Below are 27390 nucleotides of genomic sequence, written 5' to 3' on the forward strand. Positions count from 1 at the left end.
TTGTTCATCGTATATATTTTTCATACTTGTAAATTGTTTATCCTGGTTTATAAATATTCGATTTTTGTATATATAAATTGTTAAGTGCGCTTCCCCATCGCCATGGGGAAGCGTACAGGTAAAAGGCCGAAGAACGGCCAGAGCGACGCAGAACCAGCAGACGAACTTCCCCTATCCGAATCCTCGGTATCTGACGCGGAGGTGACTGAACGTCTCATTGTAAGAAGAAAGGATAAAGAGAAGTATACCCCTTATAGAGCGACAAATTATTATAGGTTGTACGATGAAAATTCAAATAAGAAGGAATTTATTGTATTTCTCAATCGCAAGCAGGGTGAAGTCAAAATATCAGACAAGGACAGGTTGGGTCTGTCAAATGGAATCAGGAGGCATTGCGTATCGGGTGTGTTGCACCTGAGGTCCGTTAATGCTTTTAAAGTTGGTGTTACCTTTGACCTGCCTAACAATGCGAATGTATTTTTAAAAAATGAAAAGTTACTTAGCGAGTTGGAGATGGTTGCCTCAATTCCGGCTTCTGAAACGGAGGTCACTGGAGTTCTTACTTCTGTTCCCACTGATTACTCCAACAAAAAAATTCATCAATTAATTGCATCGAGTAAAAAAGTTATTGCTGTGAGAAGGTTCATGCGGCGAGTAAAGGACCCACAGGGTGTTGTCTCCTTTGTTCCAACGCAAACTGTTACAGTCACATTTGCATCAACGTTGTTACCTGAGTATGTAACACTTGATCACTGGAGGCATGAGGTTAATGTATATGTACCCCCTATTAAACAGTGTCTACGCTGTATGAAATTTGGCCATATTGCTAAATTTTGTTCCATATGTTCTGACAATCACAATTTTAAAACGTGTCCAAAAACTTTAACAAAATGTGCCAACTGTGGTGGAGATCACATAGCTATCTCATCTACCTGTCCTGTGAAAAAACAAAAAATTGAAGAAAACAAAGTGAAGTCCCGTAGTGTTAGATACTCAGATCTCTTCAATGAATCTGCTTTCCCTCAATTAAACTCAAAGTATATTGACACACACCTGAGCAATCTTATAAAATCTGACAAATTTATGAACCTCTTGGTTGAAGCAGTTTTACAAATTTGTACGAATAAAGATAAGTTAACTATAAATTCAAATAGTATTAAGGAAATTCTGAATAACACTTTTAGAAAAAAGACATCTAGTTAATTGTTATTATGGATACATTGAATATAGTGCAGTGGAACGCTCAAAGTATTATTAGTAATAGGCTTATTTTTACAAGGTTTTTATATGAAAATCATATCCATATTGCTATAATTTCGGAAACTTGGTTAAAACCACATCAGTATTTTTTAATAAAAGGCTATAACACAATAAGGAATGATTGTGGTAATAAACACAATGGTGTAGCAATTTTTATTCATAATAATATCACATTTTCTAACATAAATACATATTTTGATAGTGCTCTACAAAATGTTTGCATTAAAATTAAAATTAATAACAAAGAACTGAGTATTGTGAGTTTTTACAGTCCTTCCAATTCAAATCCTCCATTTAATAAAAACAATTTAAACAGTTTAATTAAGTCCATTCCAGAGCCAATGATATTTGCAGGTGATTTCAATGCTCATCACATGTTGTGGGGATGTGTTGATACATTGCCTCGAGGTAAAGATGTTTTAGAGGTTATAGATGAGAATGGTCTTGTTATTCTGAATAATGGTCAAGCTACCACAATAGGATCTCCATCTTGGCGTCCTAATGCTCTTGACTTGACTTTGGTAACTCCATCATTGGCTCTTTTATGTGACTGGTCAGTTATTGACAGTCCTCTGGGCAGTAGTTATCATCTCCCTGTAATAATAAAAATGGCAGTAAGTAGTGATAGTAGTAGTTTGCAAAACACATTATGTAATAAGCTACATTTGCCCACTCACCCTAATTATAAGCAGGTGAATTGGAATATGTATAGTAACTTAGTTGTTTCTTATTTGGATGATGTTAAATTTGACACTTTATCTTCAATAGATGCTTTTAATTCCTTTTGTAATATTTTACTTTCTGCTGCCAAGCAGTCAATCCCTAGCTGTCTGTTTTCTAAAAGTTCTAATAGTAATAATGTTACTAGTTCTTGTTCACAAAAATCTTTTAAATATCCTTGGTTGCCTTGGTGGAATCAGAAGTGTACAGACGCAGTTTTAAATGCTAAAAATGGTTACATTAATTTTAAAAACAACTCCACTGATGAAAATTATGTGGAGTTTAAGAGATTGCGGGCTTTAAAAAAACTTATCTTAAAAAGTGAAAGAAGAAATAGCTGGATAGGCTTATGCAATTCATTTAATCGTTGTACTCCTTTGTCTTCAATTTGGAAATACATGCGAAAATTTAACAAAACTTACATTCCTGACAGTGTGTTGAATGATAGTTGGATTCCAGATTTTCTACAAAAGTATACTTCTGACTTTGTATCAAATGAGTTAACTAACTATGTAAATGTTGTTAATGATAGTAATAAATATTTGATAGAGCCTTTTTCTTTACAAGAACTAAAATCCGCTTTACTAGAAGAGATACATCTTTCGGTCTTGATACCATTCCATATATTTTACTCAAAAAACTTAATTGCCACAGTCTCAACATCTTTTTAAATATTCTTAATCGCCTATGGAAGGAGAATACTATTCCTGCAGAATGGAAAACAGACTGTTTAATCCCAGTTTTAAAGCCAGACAAAAATAAAATGTTACCTGACTCTTATAGACCTATAGCTCTCACGTCTTGTGTTGGGAAGATATTTGAGCAGCTTCTAAAACAACGTCTCGAGTTCTTTATAGAACAAAATTGTCTTTTGCCTAATAATCAGTTTGGTTTTCGCAAAGGTCGGTCTTCTAGGGAGAGTATAGCGCAGTTACAGCTTGATGCGCATCAATGTTTAGCAAGTAATCAGTATCTTTTGTCTGTATTTTTTGACATCTCAGGTGCCTTCAATAGTGTAAATATTGCCGTGCTTTGTGACGAGTTATCAATGTTAGGGATACCAGGTAAAATAATAAATTGGATGCAATCCTTTTTGACTGACAGAAAAGTATATGTAAAATTTAATAAACATTTGTATGGACCACGATTTTCTTCTCTAGGTGTTTGTCAGGGGGGAATATTGTCTCCTTTAATTTTTATTATGTACATAAGACGATTGAACCTTATTTTGGGGCCAAATATAGTAAACCTACAGTATGCAGATGACTTAGTCGTCTATGTATCGGGAGTTGATCTGATTAATTTAGCCGCTACTATTAATAAAGCACTTGTAAATTTATATCAATACTTTTCTTATCTTAATTTAAATGTAAATCCAACCAAATCAAAAGTCTTTGTGATTGGTCGTAAACGCATCATATTGCCTCCCATTTTATACAATGGCATTCCACTGCCTATTTCATGTGACATAAAATTTCTAGGTGTAACATTTACTCCAAAACTTTCTTCGAAAAAATATACAGATAGTGTTATAATTAAAGCGAATAAAGCTTATAATGTATTAAAATCTTTGTGTGCAACGTCGTGGGGAGCGGACCCTAAAATATTGTTAATTTTGTATAAATCGCTTATTCGTAGTCATTTTGAATATGGCTTTCATTGTTTCGCCGCAGACAGCAAAATTGTTAATAGTCTGGATAAAATACAAAATAAATGTATGCGTACAATATTGGGTGCACTTAAAACTAGCCCAATAGCTGCTATGCAAATCGAGGCCAACCTTCCTCCTTTGTGTATTAGATTTAGTTATCTTAAAGAAAGATTTATTTTAAAGCTCTATAGCTTGCCGACGAACAATCTTCTTAAGAATCTTATTGCTTATCAATCGTCTTCATTTCAGAGACAGTTGTTTATCTTGCAAGATTTTTCTTCATTTTTTCAATTTCTACAAGATTTAAATATTCATCGGAATAATGATATACTTCCCTGCCATGCAGGTTCTTTTCGATGTAAATATTCTGCAATTAATGTTGTAATAGATCCAAATTTAACTTCAAAAGAGGAGGTTCATGTATTATTGTCAGAATGGTCTAATTGTAAATTTGTTTATACGGATGGCGCAAAAAACAATAATAATGTTTCTTTTGCAATCTACCTTCCTGAAATTAGGAAGGGTATTGGCTTTAAGATTAATAGATATGCCAGTATTTTTACTGCTGAAGCCGTCGCTATTCTTTTTGCTTTAAAGCATATTAAGAAACAAAATCAACTTAATAAGAAGTGGGTAATAGTTAGTGATAGTATGAGTGTGTTAAAAAGTTTGTCAAATAACAAAATGAGTGCTAACATCAATTACCTCATTTTTGCTATAAAGGAAATGTGGTTCGAACTATGTTTAATCGATATTAAAGTGGATTTCGTTTGGGTCCCGTCACATATAGGAGTAGCAGGAAACGAAAGCGCTGATTTTCTAGCTAGAACTATCATTAATATATCCGATCTATCCCTATATCCTGATTGCAAAGATCTAGACATTAACATACCATATACAGATATAATAAGTAATCTAAAACAGCGTATGACTCTTCTTTGGGGAAGATATTGGTATAATTGTACAGAAGTTGAAAATAAAGCTCATTCGTATACTTTGTTAGATAATCCCGTTAATAGCACACCCTGGTTTTGTAAGTTTAAAAATTACGCTCACAGAAAGTTCTATACTACAATAACACGAATGCGTATTGGTCACTATCGATTGAATTTTCATCTTCATCGCAAAAAAATTGTCTCCTCTCCTTTTTGTGACCATTGTAATAAGCAACAAGATCAGTCTCTGGATCACATCTTTTTTGATTGTTCGTCCTTTGGCATACAGCGCCTTGTGCTGATGGATGAGCTACTGGAAATATATGGTGCACCCAATATAATCCCGCTCTCAGTAATAGATCTATTAAAGGACACATCAACTTATGTGTCCTTGTATAAATTTGTATGTAGTACTGTAAATACATTGTAATTTGTAGATACATACGTTGTAAATTTGTTTATAATTATGTAAATACGTTATAACTTGTACATATACAACTAGTAATAGCATAGCGCAATTCGCGAACTGAACAGATAATGTAAATAGGTAGGTATTATTCTAAAAAGTTATGCAAATTACACTGGATTTGACTTTAAGAAAAGGGGGAAATTATTAGAGACTATATTACTGGATTTGGACTTACTAAAAGGAAAATATGGAAAATATTCTTTAGAGAATTATACATTAACGGAAATGGTAAAATAACTGATGACTTTAAGACTGGATTGGATTTGATGAAAGAAACTACTATAAATATTCGCTATCGAATATACATAATTGGAAAAGGAAAATGGAAATGATGTAAGATGAAATGAGAAAACTGGATTGGACTTTTTGTAAAACAAAATAGTGAAAATAATAAATACCAAAGAAATGAAAATACTAACGACAAGGCAGTAAGGCCCCTGGCTATAGCCTGTTCGAAAGAACGAATTATTAAAAAAAAAAAAAAAAAAAAAAAATTGTTTTTGTAGTGTCAAGTGTTTTGTTATTGTCTTGTGTATCATGTAAGTGTAATATTTGAATTACGTATTATATTTGTTTTATATATGAAATTAATCCTCATGATATCTAGTTTCCGATTTTATCTACAAATTACATATAAAATTCTTCTTACGACATTAAATCGACAAGTTATATCGATCATACGATACTACTTTATCGATTTGGTTTAAATATCAAATTTTTATTGTAATCTAATTAATTAACAGTAAATCATTGCTTGTAATAGGGACAAAATATCATAAATATAATGTTTATAATATTCAACAATCTGGATGTATTGAGACAACCAAGTATTTCACGTTTAACTTGTGCATTCCGCAGATAAATTGTAGGTATATACTAAGAATGGGTGCTTTATTTTAGTTTATTGCAACAATCCCGTAAGTCGAAGTAAAGACATATTAATATCAAAAAATAGGTTATATAGTCTATTTCAATAATAATCAAGTTATATTAATGTTCGCGCTAATATTTTACATAAAAACTTAATATAATGAAAATGTTATCACATTTCTACCTATAATCTCGAGCTTTAACCTTTTATTTATATATAACTTGGGTTCAAAAACATAATTTATGATTTTACACGTTGATTTTCTATACTTTTAACTACGTGAATGTATTTTTTATATAGCCATAGCTGACCAGACAGACGTTGTTCTGTACATAATAAATAAAATACAATTTTTGATGAATTTGTCAATAATTTTTCATTGTAACATAATAATATGCTCCTTGTTGTTATAATGAAATTGTTTCAAAGCAGAACTGTCAAACCGCGCGTCAAAAATACTCTCACAGAAAATATGTCCAAACAAAACAAATATTGGAAATAAAAATAATTATGGGTCCCAAATCGAAATAAAAACTATCTCTTAAGTTGGCCTAAACTGCACTCCATGAAGTAATCCCCATTGAAATCCGTTCATTAGTTTAGGAGTCCATTGAAGACAAACATTGTGACACGAGATTTATATATATTAAGAGATAGGTGGAGTCGTTATGTAATTATATCGCTTTTAATAATGATCAATCTCGCGCTCGCCGTCGGATAAACTTAATCGCGTCATCGGACGTTTCACTACCTGCCAGCTGTCATTAATCGGACATTGCAATAGGTAGAGAATCTTTAGTAATTGGAATATGTTTTTGAGACAACGTTACTAAACATCTTTCCAGAATATCTTCTTCTAATTTCGTCAAAATAGTACTTGGCTCCATGGAGCAACCTATTGGAGTTTTTCCAGTTATCTTGCCATGAAGCGTAATCCTAGGTACTCTGAAACGTTGCGCAGTCACTGCAATCTTTTCACCATTACTTACAGCCTCAATTGCTTTCTCTATTTGATCGGTGAAGTGTAGTTTTTTCACGGAGCCATCTGCAAGAACCAATTATCGACACATTGTAACTCCAGTAATCGACATCGTGTCGATTACTGGTAACTATACTTTGATCAACTGATTAAAAATATCTAACAGTTCAGAAAAACCAAAGGACAATATTCTCTTAATAAATAAAATATTTAAAAAAAAATTATTATCGACACTTGTCGATAATTGGAGGAAGTCAATTTATGAGAAACAGTAAACGAAATCAGCATTTTAAGTCGAATAAAATAACCTCTAAACTTTAGTTACAAAGAAAATCGTTACTATAATCCCCATAACATGCCGTAAAAAACACCAAATTAACATAAGTTTTAACACGTCAAGATAATGAACAAAACATTGTACTTACTTTCCTAAAGATTCCGCTTAGCCTTTGTTTGAAGCGGAACACTAGCCAGACTCAGATCTCACGCGGCCATTTTTAGAGAAAATAGCGGATTTCTTTCAAGTGTCACTAGATGACACCAGGAAGCATATAGTCTATGATATAGAGTAGCCATATTAGAAAAACAATTTCCTACTCTTATTTTCTTGAATTACAAAAAAAAATATCGATCATTGGTCCTTGTTGGTGATTGGTGCCACTTTGTTACTACAGTTAAGAAATCATGAATTATAACATTTTATTTGATTTCATTATTTATCTAACAAAATAAATATGTTGCCATGACAAAGCCGATCGCCGCCAAGCCGATCATAGATTAACATACAGAAATGACAAAATATTGATGCTGCCTGTTGCAGGATGATCGAGGTAGAATATTTTAGGAAATTATGTAAAAAGTCATTGTTGCAGTGAATGTAATAATTTTTAATAAAGAAGTGCGTATATAGGTAGCTGAACTATCAAACTACTAAAACAAGTTTTAGGGTAGGTAGCGGATGTAGACAGTGAGTGCTATTTGTTTACATAGGAGTTTTTTCAGTATATCCCATGCTAACTGCAGAAGAATCAATGGATCATTTTCTTCTTCTCCCATTACCTTATTGTAATAAACCCTCAACAAAAAGACATTCATAAATAATATAAGATACAAAAAATAATAATTGTAATCTTAAAACTTTTTGGGAGCCGTTGTTAGTAAAATTGTAAAAATGGGACCCTTACTGTAGATACCTTTCGGTTTTTTTTGGTGACTGTATGATTTTTATTATTTTATATATAAATAATTAATATCATCAATGTGGCTATATATTATAATCAATATGAAATTATTATTTTTTTAAATTAATGACACATTATCTACCTGATTTCAATGCAGTTTTCCTACTTTGTACCTACATAGACTCATGAATGGATCGTAATTTAGGCATAAATCACGGTGTACGGTAAAAAATCATATCTGATGAATTAACTGCATTTTCTCTATACAAATACGAAGCAATTAGCAAATTAGAGTTACTCTTTTTCGCTTGCGATAATTGCATTTACTATCCTTATTTGACGTGTAATTGTAATGTAGTGTGCTATTGCAATGCTAAATTATTCATGTGTGTGTTAGTGTATCATTTTCAAACACCGAATGTTGTCTAAGTAACCAATCTATACTTTCAAATATCATTGACCTTATCAAAATAAACATAACATAAAACAGTGACAATGAGAATGTTGCCATAACATAGTGCCATAGTTTTACCCATGTTATAGGGTTTTTGTTTAAATGATGTTTTTTTGTCAATTTTATTAAAATGGCATACAGCAGGTATATATTATTAGTATTAATTTACAACAGTATTTGTATTGAGTAAGGAAATTAGAACGACATTTGGACGTGTTCCTATTATTGATAATAATATAAAGATTAAAGGGCATGATAACTATGTGTAATGTAATAACGTAATGTAATAACGTATGTGTAATGTAATAACATTACACATAGTTATCATATAAATAATATAAATAATAATATTAATATATAATATCATATATATAAATAATAATATTCTATTTCAGGTTTCCAATAGATCCAAAAATAAAATACAATGGATAAATGCAACAGGATGAACTGATTTATGGGTGCCAAGTAAATATGCAATAATTTGTTCAGTCCACTATTATTCAACACAAGTAGTCAGAAAAGATAAAAACAAACGGTTTGTTGAAGATACTGATAGAATTTATTCATGTAATTGCTTACAATAATATAATTTTTATGTATCACTTGTAAATTATAAAAAATATTAATTAAATTAAATTTAATTAAATTAAAATATTAATACTTTTATAAACTCAAAGATAGATACACAGAGCCTAGAGCTGCCAGCTTGCAACCAATCAACCTATCGTTGTGGTTACTTGGAACCAAACAATTGAGAATCGAGTAGAACCTACTCACCTACTACATAAGTGCCGTCGTGTGTGTTGTCAATATTAAAAATCTTTTAAGTTTTAAATGAATAGATTGACTTAGCACTCGCACTAAGCAATCTAATCTAATTTTTATATGTATTATTTTTGAGATAAATTTATGATGATGATTAGTTTAATGAAAAAGGAGGACAACCGAATGTACCGGTCACCTGGTGTTAATGATCACCACCGCCCACATTCTCTTGAAACACCAGAGGAATCACAGGAGCATTTCCGGCCTTTAAGGAAGGTGTACGCGCTTTTTTTGAAGGTACCCATGTCGTATCGTCCCAGAAACACCGCACAAGGAAGCTCATTGCACAGCTTTGTAGTACATGGAAGAAAGCCCCTTCAAAACTACACTGTGGAGGACTGCCACACATCCAGATGTTGGGGATGATATCCTAACTTGTGGCGTGTCGAAGGTGGAATTCGGCGGCAGGTTAAACAGCAGCTCTTCGGAACACTCCCCGTGATAATTAATGCGGTAGAAGACACACAATGAAGCGACGTCTGTACGTAACGCCAAGTGATCCAGCCGTTTACATAGCACTGGGTCCCCGACAATTCGAGCTGCTCTGCGTTGTACGCGGTCAAATGGATCGAGCTGATACTGGGGTGCGCCAGACCAGAGATGATAGCAATTGTCCATGTGTGGCCAGACCTGCGCTTTGTAGACCACTAGGATGTGGGCCGGCTTGAAGTATTGCCGTGCTCTATTAATGACACCCAGCTTCTTCGAAGCCAATTTGGCTTTGCCCTCTAGATGGCCACGGAATTGGCAATCACTCGAGATTTCGAGACCAAGTATCGGATACTAAAGGAGGCTTTAAGGGCTGTATGTCGAAGAGCGGTGATACGACAAATGGGGTTTTTTAGTGGTAAACGCGCAAACTTGAGTCTTCTGGGCGTTAAATAGGACAAGGTCCACCCCATTCCGCGACCTTCTCTAGAGAGGACTCGATAGAAAACACAAGTTTCTCCCGGCACTGGTCGACGATTTGTTTTTTCTGGTCGAGAGAGACCTGCATGGCCCGTGTATACGCCATCACCAGTGCTGTCGTCTGCATAGCAAAGTATGTTGGAGGTGTATAACATATCATTGATATGCAGAAGAAACAGCGTGGGAGATAGCACACAGCCTTGGGGCACTCCTGCGTTCACGGGCTGCGGCTTCGAGCAATAACCGTCGACAACGACCTGTATGTTGCGCCCAATGAGGAAGCTGGAGGTCCACTTTCATAAGCTACGTTTTCATAATAAGATTTGAGAGGAGCGCCTCGTGCCATACACGATCAAAGGCCTGCCGGCCGGCTATATCCAGGCCAACTGCCAGGCCTTCCCCTTGCTTTTAATAGCCGCCGCCCAACTATGTTCTTTATAGTGAATGGGTTGCTAAGTAAATAAACAACACTTATATAAAGGGCTCTTAACTTCTGTTCTCGGTACAGCGTCAGCTTCCTAGAAAGACAAAATTATAATTCATACTATTATGTCCGTGACAAATGTCATCTGTCAGTAATTTTGCGTCTTACTTGTGTCTCTGCACAACGCCAAGTAATGGAAATTTTCACAGAATACTGGATCCTCGACATTTCGAGCAGCCCTGCTCAAAGATGAGAACTATACTCTTTATGTGGCCGGAACCGCACCTTATAAAGCTCTCAAATATGGGCCGCTTTGAATTGGTGTTTCACACTACTTTAAAAAATTTTGTTGAAGACTAAAATAAATTACTGGGCAAATGAGACTTGACATCTTATGTCTCAAGGTGACGAGCGCAGTTGTAGTGCTGCTCAGAGTTTTTGGGTATTTCAAGAATTCTGAGTGGCACTGCATTGTAATGGGCAGGCGATTACCGTCAGCTGAACGTCCTGCTCGTCTCTTTTATCTACTTACAACATCATTAAATGGATTACCCAATTTTTCGGGTAAAGTCCCTGTTTATTTTCCGGTCACACCGGATATTACTATCACGCGTTGCGGAGAGGTTTTGTGTTCCAAACATCGAATTAATTTGTATTATGAAAAGAACAATCTATACAACAAACTATTCTATCTGTGCAGTGTAATTCCTTGACACTTTTATTGTACCCTAACATTTTTTTACACAATTTCTCAATATACAGCAGCATTTAAAAAAAAAATTATGATGTCATTATGGCAGCTGATCGGCTTATAGTAGTGTAAGTGTGTGCGTATCGCTATGTATTTACAGGTTAACAGGCTTGTTTTGATGCTTAACTGTCATGTAGGAGCCTTCCTTATTTTACTAGTCCGTGGTAAATAAGCACAAAATATGTTTGTGATAATAGGCAATAAAAAAGTTAGGTAGGTATTATAACATATCTTTAAGTTTTAAAAACTTAAAACCAAATAAGTGTTCAGTTATCTTTTCTTACTAGCTCTACTAACATTATTTGTAAAGAATTTGTAATGTTTTAAAGTAATAACTAATAACCCTAACTTCTGGGATTAATAACACAAATAAAACTGAAAACAATTTATTATTGAACGATGCGGGAGTCGAACCTGTGATCTCACGCTATCTGTGCACATTATTTGTATAATTATTTAATACGTAGGATACATTAAAAGTTTTGCGTCACTTAAAATAACAACACTGTATAACGGAAATATTATGTTTATTGCTTTTCAAAGTACTCTCCTTAACATGTTTTCATGCGATAAAAACATTTTTTAAAAAGCGCATAGAGCACCATTGCTTCTGCTCTGCTATCAGTTCATGAGGACAACAAAGACGACGCACATTCAACTCTTCGTGTAAAATTTTCTGAATTTGGCTCATACCAAACCCCCAATAGTCCTCGAATTATCTTATAGGTAACCCGCGGGTTTTCTTCAATTAGTCGCTTTACAGCAGCCATATTATTTTCGTTGACGCCAGTTATAGGCCGCCCTTCACGAAAATCGTCATGTAAAGAAACCCAACCTCTCTCAAATTCAGCAAACCATCGCCTCACGGTGCTCAAGCAAGGCGGTTTTGCGTTTTTTAAACTATAATGTAGTATTATAGTATACAGTATGTATTTTGCAGTTATGAATTAAATGAAGCCAAATGTACCACATACTTGTTATAGCATTTGCTGACGATATACAAAACATGAACGAAATCGGTGCACTAATTAGGTCAAAATGTAGACTTTTAAATTTGAGCGAATAATAACATGCTGTATATTGTACAATCGGATCACGGGGTTACTGGGTCAACACTCAATCATTCAATGAACTTGAATCATCAAAATGTGATGTTGCCATTCCGCGCGCTTCAAGTTCAAAGACGCTGATCGTTTGTCGGATAGAACTCAAGCGATGTTGCCTGTTCGCGAACGCTTTTAACATTAAATACTTAGCGTACAGTGTTTCTGGAAATATCGTAAAAAAACCTTTAAACACTACGCTTACTAAATTACTTAAACTTAAATACTTAATGTATATAATGAAATGAAATGAATTTTTTTTTTGTTTAACTAGTAAGCAGATAATAATTATAAACAAAGGAGAAATAAACAATAACGTTTTTGAGTGTCTTACATGTTATGTAATACAAAGCAATCTAATTTTTAAAAACCGTATCAACTTACCCGTTGCTACTCAGTTTTTTTTAAACAGACAAATGAGCGTACAGGACACCTGATGCAAATTGATCACCGCCGGCCGCCCACATTCTCTTACAACACCAAAGGTATTACAGGAGCATTGCCGGGCTTTTAGAATGGTGTACAGGCTGATTTTAAATATATCTATGTCAAGGAAGAAATTTCTTTGAAAAAGGAACGCCTGACATCCTGATGGTGGAGATGATATCTTAATTTGTGGCGAGTGGTGCGAAAGTGGAATTCGGTAGCAGGAATCAGGTCAAGCAGTTGTTCGGAAAACTCCCAGAAACGCCAAATGATAAAGCCGTTCACAGAGCACTGGATCCACGACAATTCGAGCAGTTATGCGTTGCACGCGGGCAGTGGGTTCTAGCTGATACTGGGGTGCGTCCGACCAGAGAGGACAACAATACAGTATCTGGTGTTCCTGCGCTTTTGGAGAGCGCTAGAATCTAGGTCAGCTTGAAGTATTACCGTGATCTATTAATGACCCCCAGCTTCTTTGACGCCAATTTGGCTTTCTTGACACCTTCCAGATGACCTGGTAGACATGACCGGACGCGGTCTTCAAAATCTACGGCGACATGAGACGGGTCGTCCCCTTCCCTAAAATATGGTTGAGGGAGGCGATGGCTGGCTTATGCGTCATGCTCGTGAACGGGCGCTGCTTGTGGTGGCAGGATGATCGGTTTCAGATTCTTAAAAGTTATTGTGTGTATATATATGTATGGATATATACATATTTATTTATTTATAATCGCTTATAAAATGCTCACAGAATACCTTTATTTATGGTGTATGTGGATGATGCAGCTACTATACTCAATAACTTTTGTATTAATTTACATTAACTTTTTTGACTTACTCGTGTAAGTCATTGACTATTTGACGTTTGAGTGTGTTTGTTGCATCATTTTAGATTTTACATATTATATTGTAATTGAAATGATTTGTAAATCGATGTAAATGTAAATCTTGATATAAAAGAGTAGCAATGAGTTTCTAGCTACTTCTTCTCATTAGCTCAACCCTTTACGAAGTAGCGGTTGATTCAATAAGAAAAATATTTTTTTTGACATTCATAAGTGTAATTTCGGTGACCTACGTGAATAAACTAATTTTGATTTGATTTTGATTCTACTCGCAGCCTTCTGGCTGGTGCACTCTCTAGTACACCCTACCCTTGAAATTGCCGAAACGTTTACCCGTATTATTATTCAAGCCGGTTTTTTGTACGAGTGAGGAACTTAATACGAACGAGTCTGGGCCGATCGTACTGTCGTCATAGGACGACAGCAACTCTGCCACACAAAAAACCCTTTTAGACACTCACAACTCACAAAACAGTAGTTTCGTAAGTTTAATCGTAAAAAAATACTTGCTAGAAGTTCATTAAATTTATAATTTGTTAAAATTATAATAACATTCGTATAGCACAAAAATAGTTGTATCCTATTGTATCCTATCTTTGGGTAGGTATTTGGTAATAGTAAAAAAGTATCGATAAACTATAATTGTGAGGTATTTCCTATTAAAGACTTTTTTCATTATTTGAATGTTCACCAATTCAGTCATCACTCATCAGACCAGTGTATCGCGAGTCTTCTGGGCGAATAGATTATGCCTTTCGAAGGAATCAAACTGAAATGGACACTTTCTACTACTCGTACTGTATATATGTGTACATGTGTAAATTGTGTTTTTAAGTTTGTTAATTGTTATGATGGCGGCTGCAAAAAATTATCAACTTTTTCATAATGCGTGTCGTTTTCATGGTTTTCGAGGGAGCTGAAATAGATAGTGCTGTCAAAATGTAAATCCAAGATGGAGGCCGCATGAAATTGTCAATTTTTGCATCGTGGGTGTCGTTATCGTGGTTTTTGAGGGTGCTCAAACTGATAGTGCTGTCAAAATGTAAATCCAAGTTGGAGCTACATGAAATTATCATCCTTTTTATCATGGGTGTTGTTTTCATGATTCTCTAGGGTGTTGAAGCCGATAATGCTCGACTTTTGAAATAAAATTGTGTGTTCACCGACACTCCCGAAAATCTCAAAATTGATACCCATATTGATTTTATTGAAAACGTCACATCCGCCATCGCGGGTCTTGAAATGGGTGTCAAATATGTAATTGAAACTCCCGAAAAGCTCGAAAATTATACCTATATTGATTTTGACTAGTTTATTAGACTTTGAAAAAAAAATATAATTTTTTGGTGAATTTGAACTTTGTTAAATTTTAAGATCTTTTCTTGATGAATTTTGTACTTTTCAAACTTCAATAAATTTTGAATGATTTGAACACTGAAATTTTACGATTTAAAATAAAATCTTTGGACTTTTTGAAATTTTACGATTTAAAAGAAAATTAATGCAAATTTGGGACACAGTGCAACCAGTGTTTCCATTAACTTCCATTAATGTGGACCTAGTGATTTTGTAGTATACATTAACATAGAACATTTTCATTAAAATTTAACTTTCTTTTGGACTTTATATATCTTGGGGTTAAAGTGTTGATATTATAAAGAACAATGGAAACGTTGTGTGTCCTGCAAGGGAACAACTTGTAGACTATTTCGAAAACATTAATCAATTTTAAGAAGACACCAAAAGCAAGATTAAATGCAAACTATGTGAAAATTAGACTTGAGAGCTTGGAAAAATATTGGGAAACTTTTCGAGAAACACATAATGAAATTCTAAAGGTCGCAACGTTAGAACAACGGAGAAGGCATGAATATTTCGATGATGACTTTTTGTCTAAAGGCGAAGAAGAGTATATTATGGCTAAATGTGAGTTAACTGACGTGTTAGACAAAATGCAACCACAGCATGCTATACAAAAGTCCCAAAATCCAAACTGTGGAAAGAGCATTCAAGAAGTGAAGTTGCCCAAAATAAGCATTCCACAATTCTAACTCTGAAAGAAAGATACAACAATAGAAGAGTTATTGTCAATACCATATTCAATAGATTACTATCACAAAGAAAACTTATCAATGCAAGCGCCAAAGGAATTAAAGATTTGTTGGATACCACAACTCAATGTCTCAACAACCTAAAAAACAATAACAAATATAGATAATTGGGATCCAATAATGATACATATTATTGTGAACAAATTAGATCCAGAATCACACAAGGAATGGGAAGAAGAGTTGAAAAACCTACCCGTACAAGAACTTCCAACATGGAAGAAGTTTCAAGACTTCCTTGGAGGAATATTCAGAATATTAGAGATGATACAACCAACACAGTCTGAGGAAAGGCGTAATATAAGAACAAAAACTTTTCACACCTCTGCACCAGAAACAAGTTCTTCAGAAACTTCTTGCGCTTACTGCAAGGGGAATCATATAATTTACAACTGCGATGAGTTTATACGATTAGACCCAACTACGAGATCGGAGTTTGTGGGGAAAGAGGGATTATGCTTTAATTGCTTATGGCCAGGACATAGCGTTAGCTACTACAGAAGAAATACTACCTGCCATAAGTGTCGAAGGAAACAAACATCACAAGGCTGTAGCTTACAATGTTACATTGCTACACACAAGGAAGCCAAAGAATACAGACCAAACCGATACTGAAAAAAGAGAAACAAAAGAGAACACAACTAGTACTCCGAACATTTTATCCCATGTATCTACACAGAGCAATGTAACATTGTAAGCTACAGCCTTAGTTAACATTCATACAAGCAGAGGAGAACAAACAGTCAGAGCTCTTATAGATCCATGTTCTCAAGAATCGTTTATATCAGAGTCAACAGCCCAACGATTACAATTGAGAAAGAGAGAAGTGGAAGGACAAGTCACTGGAGTTGGTAAAATGTCTACTTTTATTAAGTATGCGGTGGAGCTAGAAATCACATCAAGATTTAACCATGAATTTAGATTGAGATGTACCGCATTTGTTATAAAACAAGTGACTGAAATAATGCCAGCTACGAAAATAAATAATCAAAAATGGGTTCATTTAACGGGACTACGTCTTGCTGATCCAAATAACAACACTCCAGGGCCCATTGATGTATTACTCGGAGTCAACTTATATACTGAGATTTTGATGAACGGCATTATTAAAGATAAATCAGGAGTACTAAGTGCGGTCGCTCAAGAAACACAACTTGGGTGGATAATTTCTGGAGGAGCAAAATCGGAAAATTCTATCAGCCGTGGAATCGTCAGCTTGCACTTAAATGTGAATTTAGAACACATGCTGCAACGATTCTGGGAATCAGAGACTTTGGAGACAAGCAAAGATGCCCTTACTCCACTTGAAGTAAGAGCTGAGGAGATTTATGAAAAAACGTTAGCTAGACAAGAAGATGGAAGATACATTGTTAGTTTACCATTTCGTACAGACAACCCAAGTTTACCAAAAGATTCCAGAGCAATTGCACTGAAGAGATTCAAGAGCTTAGAGAAGAGATTAAACAGCAATAAGTCGCTTAGAGAAGAATATAACAAGGTTTTTGAAGAGTATTTAACATTAAATCATATGGAACCTGTAACAACAGAACAAATAAAAAATAAGTCAGTCTACCTTCCTCATCACCCAGTGATAAGAGAAGATAAAGAAACGAGTTAAGTTAGGATCGTGTTTGATGCTTCTTGTCGAGGGAGTAATTTAATTTCCCTAAATGAAAAATTATTGATCGGGCCCTCGCTACAAGAGGAATTAAGAAATATAATCATGCGATGGAGAACACACAAAATATGCTTTGTGGCAGACATTGTAAAAATGTATCGCCAAATACGGATACGCCCTGAGGACAGAGACTTTCTGCGTATATTATATAGATTTAACAGAAGATGAAGTGCAAGATTATAGAATACTAACCGTGACGTTCGGTACAGCTTGTGCACCATATCTAGCAATGAAGACCTTAAAACAAGTTGCAAAAGATGAATCGCAAGATGGCAGATTTCCCCTGGCTAAGAAAATTGTGTTAAATGATTTTTACATGGATGATGTTTTATCGGGGAGTAATGACGTTAAAACAGCAATAGAAATGCAGAAACAATTCACAAAATTACTACCATTAGGAGGTTTTGAGTTACAGAAATGGTCTTCGAATAGTGAAAGATTTCTGGAAACACTCGAGCCAGAAAAAAGAGCTAAGTTGCAAGAAGTAGATATGAATAGGAAATCAAGTATAAAAATACTGGGAATAATTTGGGAAATTCATGAAGATAACTTAAAAATAGCACAAAAGAATTTTTTCACTGAAATGTTTACAAAAAGAATTGAGTCATATAGCTTCTCTGTTTGATCCTATGGGATGGCTCGCACCTGCAATTATTACAGCAAAAATATTTATGCAAAAGCTATGGCTAAGAAAGTTAGACTGGGACGAAGAACTGCCAGATGATCTAAAAAATGAATGGATCACATATCAAAATAACTTACCTTATCTCTCTGATATCAGAATTCCTAGAGGATATGGTTACTTTAACAACTGTTCAGTTGAACTACATGGGTTTTCAGACGCATCCTTGGCTGGGTATGCTGCAGTTGTATACCTAAGAATTCTAAGTTCAGATGGTATACCGAAAAAGATCACACTAATAACTGCGAAGACTATAGTTGCTCCTGTCAAAGCCCTAACACTACCACGATTGGAATTATGTGGAGCCGCATTGCTAGCAAAATTAGTAAAGCATGTTATGAAGACTCTTCGAATTGAGTTAAATAGAACATATGATTGGACTGATTCTAAAATAGTACTTGCATGGATTCAAGGTGACCGAGGTACAAGGTGGTGATAGAGTGATTCAAATACGTAATGAACTCGATACCCACTGGTCATATGTCAACACAAAGGATAATCCCGCCGATCCAGCATCTAGAGGCATATGCCCAAGTAAATTGAAGACTTGTGAATTGTGGTGGCAAGGACCACAGTTTCTAAAAGGCAATTGTGTGTCACTGTCTACAGAAGTCATACCTGAAACAGAAGAAGAAAAACGTATTTTAGCAAATTGTGCAGTGACTAATGTAACTACAAACGAAATGGAATCGAAATTTACCTTGCTTAAGAAATTTTTGTCCTTAGAGAAACTGCTAAATGTAGTCGCATACTGTCGAAGATGGAAGAACCTTAAAGGAATAGAAAAATTACCTAATCATATTACATGTATAGAAAGGGAAGAAGCACTTTCCATATGTTTAAAGATGGTGCAGGAGATAGAATTCCCTGATGACATACTTCACCTGAAGAAAGGAAAGGCTATTAATGCGACCAGTAGATTATTACCATTAAACCCTTACCTTGATGATAATGGAGTAGTACGAGTAGGAGGTAGATTGAAGCAGGCAAATCTAAAATTTAATAGAAAACATCCCATTATACTTACAAAAGATAAGGTCCCCTGTTACTGCGCGAAGCTCATTTTAAAACTTTACACGGTGGTCCCCAATTGATGACCACTTACCTACGAAGTAAATATTGGATAATTAAAGGAGGACAAAGTATTAAAAGATACTACAGACAATGTAAATTGTGTGCTAGATACAATGCTACATCCGGTACACAAATGATGGGAGATTTACCAGATGTCCGAGTGAATCCATCGCGTCCTTTTTCAATTAGTGGTGTCGATTTTGCAGGGCCCATTTCGTCAAGAATAAGTAAAGGTCGAGGAGCGAAAACATACAAATCATACATCTTTTCATCTGTATGGCAACTAAAGCCATTCATTTGGAACTGGTTAGCGACATGACTACGGACGCCTTTATTGCTTCATTCAAAAGATTTGTTTCGAGACGAGGTCATTGTAAGGAACTGTGGAGCGATCATGGTACAACTTTTGTGGCTTCAGAGAAAGCACTATTGGAAATGTGGAGACAAGGAAGAAATGAACTTCCCACAGAATTTCAAAAAATTTTAGATAGCAGAGGAACGAGATGGTAATACATACCTCCAGGAGCTCCTAACTTCGGTGGTTTATGGGAAGCCGGTGTGAAATCCACAAAATACCACTTAAAACGTATTTAAAAAAACTCAACACTAACATTTGAAGAATTATACACCGTTCTTACCCAAATTGAAGCTTGTTTAAACTCCCGCCCATCAACAGCTTTAGGCGAAGATCTAGATTATTTGACACCTGCTCATTTTCTTATTGGAGAGCCAACGGTTACGATACCAGACAGCAGTTACGAGAAGGTTGCAATCTCTCATTTGAATCGGTGGCAATACTTACAGAGAATGTTAAGAGATTTTTGGACCCATTGGCAATCAGAATACTTATCCCGTCTTCAACAACGTCCAAAGTGGTTGAAACCTAAATTTGAGATAGGCCTTGGACAGCTGGTGCTGATTAAAGATTCAAGATTGTCGCCTGGAGATTGGCAATTGGGACGTATTGAAAAAATGTATCCAGGAAAAGACGGTCTCACTCGAGTTTACGATGTCCGTACCAGCACTGGAATAAAGCAGCGTGCAATCTCAAAATTGTGTCACTTGCCAGATTAAAACAAGAACAAGACTGTCCTTGGCGGTGGAGGATGTTCAAATGGTGGTGCTCCAAAAACAGAGTCTCGGCCTAAGCCGACTCAAGGACCAAAATTATTTATTTATTTCAACAAAAATAAATAAAAAAGATTGCCAAAAAAACATTCAATACAATGTTGTTTAAAAATATTACATAACAGTCATCATGACGTTGACTATAATATTACATTACACACTGTATAGGTATCATACATACACTATTCAGAAACATCTTACGCTTTTTACACGCTTTATATTAGCTTCACTTGTATGTTTGTAACCGACTTCTTTGGGCGTGATTTTGACCCACTTTAAACGGCTAGATTTCGTTCAAACTTTGTAGATTTATCGAGGACCGATGACATTACACTAATTTGATAAAATTTTTCAATTTGCAAAATATGATTTTTGTTAATTTATATAATTTTTAAATAAATAAACCACTAATAAGCGCCATCTAGTAATTTATTGGAAACTACAAAGGAAACGCGCGACATGTCAAGACAGTTCCACAAAATTAAAGTATCTAATTCGTTTAGAAGCGAATAGATGGCGGTGAATTTATATTTCCATTATAAATTATTAATGCGTGATTTAACTGAGCTAATTATTATAAGAGCTAGTTCGGGTATCTCGGGCTAGCTGAATTAAGTGATCTTTCAATATAACTAAAATATTTTTATTCGCATATATTAAAATCCCTTCATTAAATCTAAAAAAAAAATAACTGGAAAATTAAAAATAAATGATAGTTTAAAAAAAACTAAAGAACACGCTTTATATAAAATTCAACTAAAAAATAGAGAATAAATTTAAATTGAAAATAGTGTCAAAAAAGTATATATTTCATTATAAAAAAAGCGTGGGGTGCTTTTAAACATATTATTAAAATAATAATTCTTCTACATCCCACGCTTTTTTTATAATGAAATATATAATATTTTTTTACACTATTTTCAATTTAAATTTATTTTCTATTTTTTAGTTGAATTTTATATAAAGCGTGTTCTTTAGTTTTTTTTTTAAACTATTATTTTTAGTTTTTTACTCTCCGCAACGCCCCATAAGGAACTTCGTTCCACAACTCTCTCCTTTTTTAAAGTCGGTTAGAAAAATAACCTGACAACCCTATTACTGCATTGGAGTGTACGCACATGTACGTAAGTATTTTATCAACTAGGCTTAGTTTCCATACTGATACATATGTCTACTGTGCTAGAAGTGCAAAACTTTTAAGGCGCTATAGTCCTAAAAAGTAACATTTTTAGAAATCTACTTAAAATACTTCTACAAATAATTCCAATTTTTTGACATGTTTATCTTCATTTCTGTATCTAAATTATCGCTGTTTCGAAAACACGATTACGAAAAAAATCTCGATAGATTTATTTTTTGAAAAATAGTCTTTTTTATTTGAATTGTTTATATTATCATAAAACTATGATAGCTATAAACAGAAAACTTATTTTATTCGATAGTTTATTAGTATTTATAAGTTTTCATTGTGGGATTTATCAATACGCTTTGCGAATTATTTTATATTAATTTTTTTCGTAATAAACCAAACGCGACGCATTGGTTGCATGCTCGCTCAAGCCAGCAGTACGCCCGTGACCACTGTCAAGGAAGGTACTGTGTTCGTGTCTCTCGGGCTCACATTAAGTAAGATTTTAGCAAACAAGTACAAAGCGGGAATCATAGTAAAAAAATAATGATGATACGACAGCGTATTTGTTGAAATATATAGGTAAATGTAAGTCGGAAAGTACTAAAATAAAATTTACGTTATATTACTTTGAATATTATCCCACGCGGGATTTTTGTATATATGTACTTTAGGGAAGTTAAATAAATCCAAGATGACCGCCGCACAAAATTATGATTTCAGTAATATGGATATCGTGTCCGAGGTTCTCGAGGGTGCAGAGAACAATTCTGTGATCATTTTTGAAATCAAAGATGGCCGCCGCACAAAATTATGATTTCAGTAATATGGAAATCGTGTCCGAGGTTCTCGAGGGTGCAGAGAACGATTTTGGGATCATTTTTGAAATCAAAGGTGGCCGCCGCACAAAATTATGATTTCAGTAATATAGATATCGTGTCCGAGGTTCTCGAGGGTGCAGAGAACGATTGTGGGATCATTTTTGAAATTCAAGATGGCCGCCGCGCAAAACTATAATAACAACAATATGGATATCGTATCCGACGTTCGAGGGTGTCGAGGACGAATTTTGAGCGGTGGCCATCTTGGAGGAATCCAAATCTGATCCCAAAATCGTTCTCTGCACCCTCGAGAACCTCGGACACGATATCCAAATTGCTGAAATCATAATTATGAGCGGCGGCCATCTTTGAATTCAAAAATAATCACAGAATCGTTCTCTGCACCCTCGAGAACCTCGGACACGATATCCATATTGCTGAAATCATAATTAAGTGCGGCGGCCATCTTGAATTTCTAAAATGATCACACAATCGTTCTCTGCACCCTCGAGAACCTCGGACACGATATCCATATTGCTGAAATCATAGTTTTGTGCGTTGGCCATCTTGGATTTCAAAAATGATTCCAAATTCGTTCTCTGAACCTTCGAGAACCTTGGATACGATACCCACATTGTTGAAATCATATTTTTGCGCAGCGTCCAACTTGGATTTCAAAAATGATCCCAAATTAGTTCTCTGTACCTTCGAGAATCTCGGATACGATATCCATAATGTTGAAATCATAATTTTGCGCGTAATATAACATTTCTCTCATACGTCGATAAAAAAGATTTACTTCAAAAATATTATCACAGTAATTCCGTACTCTAGCAGAACTGTAAGTTTTAAAAAATATTACGCGGTCCTTCTGGGTCGGCGGTCGTTGACCCGCATCGGTTCGTTCTCAGCCATGCCCGACGCCCGTGTCCATGCGTACCTATCGAATCTAACGTTCGCGCAATTTTTACCTATAGTGTTGGGAAAACCTTGCCTTATATAACATTAGAAAAATATGAAAAAAAAAACATTTTTAAATTCCAACACAACATTATTATAAATCTGTACCAAAATAATCTGATTTTAAATCTTGCAACAATGGCTTTGACAATTAATTATTAAATAACGAATACGGCTTTACGGGATTGAACCCTTTGCCTATCCTAATTATAGACGAAGAACCAAAAAAAAATAACGAATGTCGCAAACGTCAGAATATTTTAGGAACCAACTCCATCCTGTTACTTTTGTGTTAGAGTGATGCGCGGGCATCTTAAAATTTCACTCTCATACATTTTTTCATAACGCGCCTAAAGAAATAAGACTGCCATTTATCTAACTAAGTTATAAAATCTTGCAGAAATAAAAACTGTTGGTCATTTAAGAAACTTCTGTCATTGTAGTGCATTTTTATACGATTTATATTAGCTTCACTTGTATGTGTGTATGTATGTTTGTAACTGACTCTTTTAGACGCGATTTTGACCCTCTTTAAACGACCAGATTTCATTCTCACCACCCTCGACCACCCTGAATAATGGGGGGAAATTGCTGTGTTAAATCTCGATAATCTTATAAAGTGGGTGGATGTGCATTAATTATATTTTTTTTTTGAAACGATGTTCTTTATAGAGCGATGCGGAGACCCCTCCTCCCTAGGGAGACCCAAGCCGCCAAAAAACATCCGTGACGTTTAAAAAAATCGTAAGATTTTTATGTACATATATTGAAATGGTTTATACTGCCCGTGCTGTGTTTTGTTCATATAATTTTTTTGAAATATTTTAAAAATAAAGAGGTTATAGGGGTTGAATAAGTTAACAATACACCGTGTATGACTCAATCACTGTAAAACTTAAGTTTAAAACATGTTCTCGCGGCTCAGTCGCATGCACGCGAGTTTCCAGCGGGACGTATTAAGTAACTGGTTCGGTCCCCGTCGTCAGAGGGGAACGTACAGGCGAGGGGGGTATGGATTATTCTAATAACCTTGAAGGCACGCGTCGCACACGGGAGTTGCGGGTTAGTGTGACCAGGCCATATCCTCCTCCTCCAAGGCAGCATAAGGTGCTGGAGCTGGCTTGGGACTCGCGGTTTTCCGGGATCTACCACTAGACGGCGGGTTTTATCTGCAGCTTCCTTACGGACATCTTGTAGTCGTTTGACTCGCCACTTTACTTCCTGTAAGTGCTCTACGAAGTCCTTACGGCTCGTAGTTTTCTTGCTCTAAAATTGCCCTCAGATCGCAAGCAACATCCAGCGGATACCGGAACTCACGTGCAAAGGTTATGTAAGCAGCAGAGTGGCCCGTGCCTTGGTTAGGCGCCGCGGCAGTATTAAACGCAAATCTCACGGAAGGTAATGCTTCTGGCCACCGACTATGCTCAGGATCGATAAGTATCGCCAGCATCTGTTTCCTTTTAGCAGGGTTAGCTTAGGTGTGGTTCCTGGAGTTACGTTTTGGTTAACCCCGAGAACGTGCAGGGCTTTCTGCATCACAGCGGAAGGTCAAGTCAAGATCAAAGTCAAAGGCGGTAAAGAAGGTCACCAGCGAGCTTCAATTAGCGGATCTCCTCAGTAAGCCGTTACCCAGATCTAGGCTTCGCAAGCTTGTAAATTTTATTGGTCTTCACATTGAGAGAAGGTGTTAAAGTTAATGCTTAGGTGTTAATATGCATATCTTCTGAAGTTACATCTTCAGGAGATATGCATATTTTTAGAGATACAATGTGCCACCATAAAATTAAATCTAGCTTGTCATTCACTTGTCTTTTATAATGTCTTGTAATTAGAAAAAATTAAACGAACGAAACAATTTTCGATACTATCGGTCCTTACCCTACTCTTAGTTGATGTCAGAGACGAATATTCGAATTTGACAAATAATCAAACGTCACTTTTACGATAATCTCAACGACGCCTTCTAGGCTGTCGTTGCTATTATCGCTTCAAGTTGTATAAATATATTTGCCTTACAATATACATACTTAATAAATATTATTAAAATAATTATATATGATATACTATTCAACAGGATTTTTTTACTACGAAGTAATTTAAGTCATTTTGTTGATCGTTTATGCGTAGAAAGTAATGCAAATGGCCGCCTGAGAAATAGGAAGTCGACGAGAAGGGTTGAGTAACTTTTTTTTACCTTTTATTATTATCCGGAAGTTTTGTATTATTTATTCAATTTTAAATGGTCATATTATATTCATTACATAATTTTTGAATATTTACATTTTGTGTAAATGATACTAAAATGGTGGTGCAGAGTCTGGCATGGTCCTTAGCGCCTAAACTATGTCTTGACTTTTGACACTTAACAGCGACATAGCACAGATAATATTTAGTTTTTCAAGGTTTGCGCATAATTTATTCACTCTAACATCGTAAAAAAATCAAAACATTAGTCTGTGGTTACGGTGTTGTTATGATAAACCAAATAAGTCGAGTGGCATTTGCTCGAAACATATCCTCGAGGTTGATTTTTATCACCACTTAAAGATTTAAGCGTTTAAAAATTCATGCTCATAAAGTCTGATAAAACTTTTTTAACATTAAAAGTATTGTAATCTCTTTTGAAAGTCAATATATTTTGTCAATTTAGTCAAATTGTCAACATACAGGGTCGAATTAGCATATTTATAATTTGACAAAAGCTGTGATACTAACCCCTCGTTTACACCAAGGTATTTTTTTTATGGAATAGGAGGACAAACGAGCGTACGGGTCACCTGTGTTAAGTGATCACCGCCGCCCACATTCTCTTGCAACACCAGAGGAATCACAAGAGCGTTGCCGGCCTTTAAGGAAGGTGTACGCGCTTTTTTTGAAGGTACCCATGTCGTATCGTCCCGGAAACACCGCACAAGGAAGCTCATTCCACAGCTTTGTAGTACGAGGAAGAAAGCTCCTTGAAAACCGCACTGTGGAGGACCGCCACACATCCAGATGGTGGGGACGATATCCTAATTGGTGGCGTGTCGTGTAAAGGTGGAATTCGGCGGCAGGAATTAGGTTAAACAGCTCTTCGGAAAACTCCCCGTGATAAATGCGGTAGAAGACACACAGTGAAACGACGTCTCTACGCAATGCCAAGTGATCCAGCCGTTCACAGAGCACTGGGTCCCCGACAAATCGAGCTGCTCTGCGTTGCACGCGGTCAAATGGATCGAGCAGATACTGGGGTGTGCCAGACCAGAAAAGACAGCAATACTCCATGTGTGGCCGGACCTGCGCTTTGTAGAGTACTAGTATGTGGGCCGGCTTGAAGTATTGCCGTGCTCTATTAATGACCCCCAGCTTCTTCGAAGACAATTTGGCTTTGCCCTCCAGATGGCCACGGAATTGGCAATCGCTTGAGATTTCGAGACCCAGTATTCCGATACTAGGCGAGGCTTTAAGGGAAGTGTTGTGGAAGAGCGGTGATACGGCAAATGGGGTTTTTTTTGTGGTAAACGCGCAAACTTGAGTCTTCTGGGGGTTAAATTGGACAAGGTTCAATTTACCCCATTCCGCCACCTTCTCGAGAGAGGACTCGATAGAAGACACAAGTTTCACCCGGCACTGGTCGACGATTTCCCGAGAGAGACCTGCATGGCCCGTGTATACGGCATCACCAGTGCTCTCGTCTGCATAGCAATGTATGTTGGAGGTGTCCAACATATCATTGATATGCAGAAGAAACAGTGTGGGAGATGGCACACAGCCTTGGGGCACTCCAGCGTTCACGGGCTTTGGAATCGAGCAATAACCGTCGACGACGACCTATATGCTGCGCCCAGTGAGGAAGCTGGAGGTCCACTTGCATAAGCTCTCGGGAAGCCCAAATGATGGAAGTTTTGGGAGAGCGCCTTGTGCCATACACGAACAAAAGGCCTTCGCTATATCCAGGCTAACTGCCAGGCCTTCCCACTTGCTTTAAATAGCCGCCGACCATCTATGTGTTAGGTATACCAGAAGAT

At 35.8% G+C, this 27390-nt stretch overlaps 2 long non-coding RNA genes across 2 annotated transcripts; one reads left to right on the forward strand and one right to left on the reverse strand.

Annotated features, from left to right (window-relative positions):
* Nucleotides 1-1399: 1399 nt before the first annotated feature.
* LOC126972614 (uncharacterized) lies at nucleotides 1400-2744 on the reverse strand. Its single transcript, XR_007731174.1, has 2 exons — nucleotides 1938-2744; nucleotides 1400-1854 (listed from the first exon to the last, which is right to left on the reverse strand). It is a non-coding gene; the product is annotated as an uncharacterized LOC126972614 (long non-coding RNA).
* Nucleotides 2745-5529: 2785 nt separating this feature from the next.
* Nucleotides 5530-24867, forward strand: LOC126972634 (uncharacterized). Its single transcript, XR_007731178.1, has 3 exons — nucleotides 5530-5574; nucleotides 8916-9055; nucleotides 24666-24867. It is a non-coding gene; the product is annotated as an uncharacterized LOC126972634 (long non-coding RNA).
* Nucleotides 24868-27390: the final 2523 nt, after the last annotated feature.

This window comes from Leptidea sinapis, chromosome 2 (assembly GCF_905404315.1).
Source record: "Leptidea sinapis chromosome 2, ilLepSina1.1, whole genome shotgun sequence".
NCBI lineage: Eukaryota > Metazoa > Arthropoda > Insecta > Lepidoptera > Pieridae > Leptidea > Leptidea sinapis.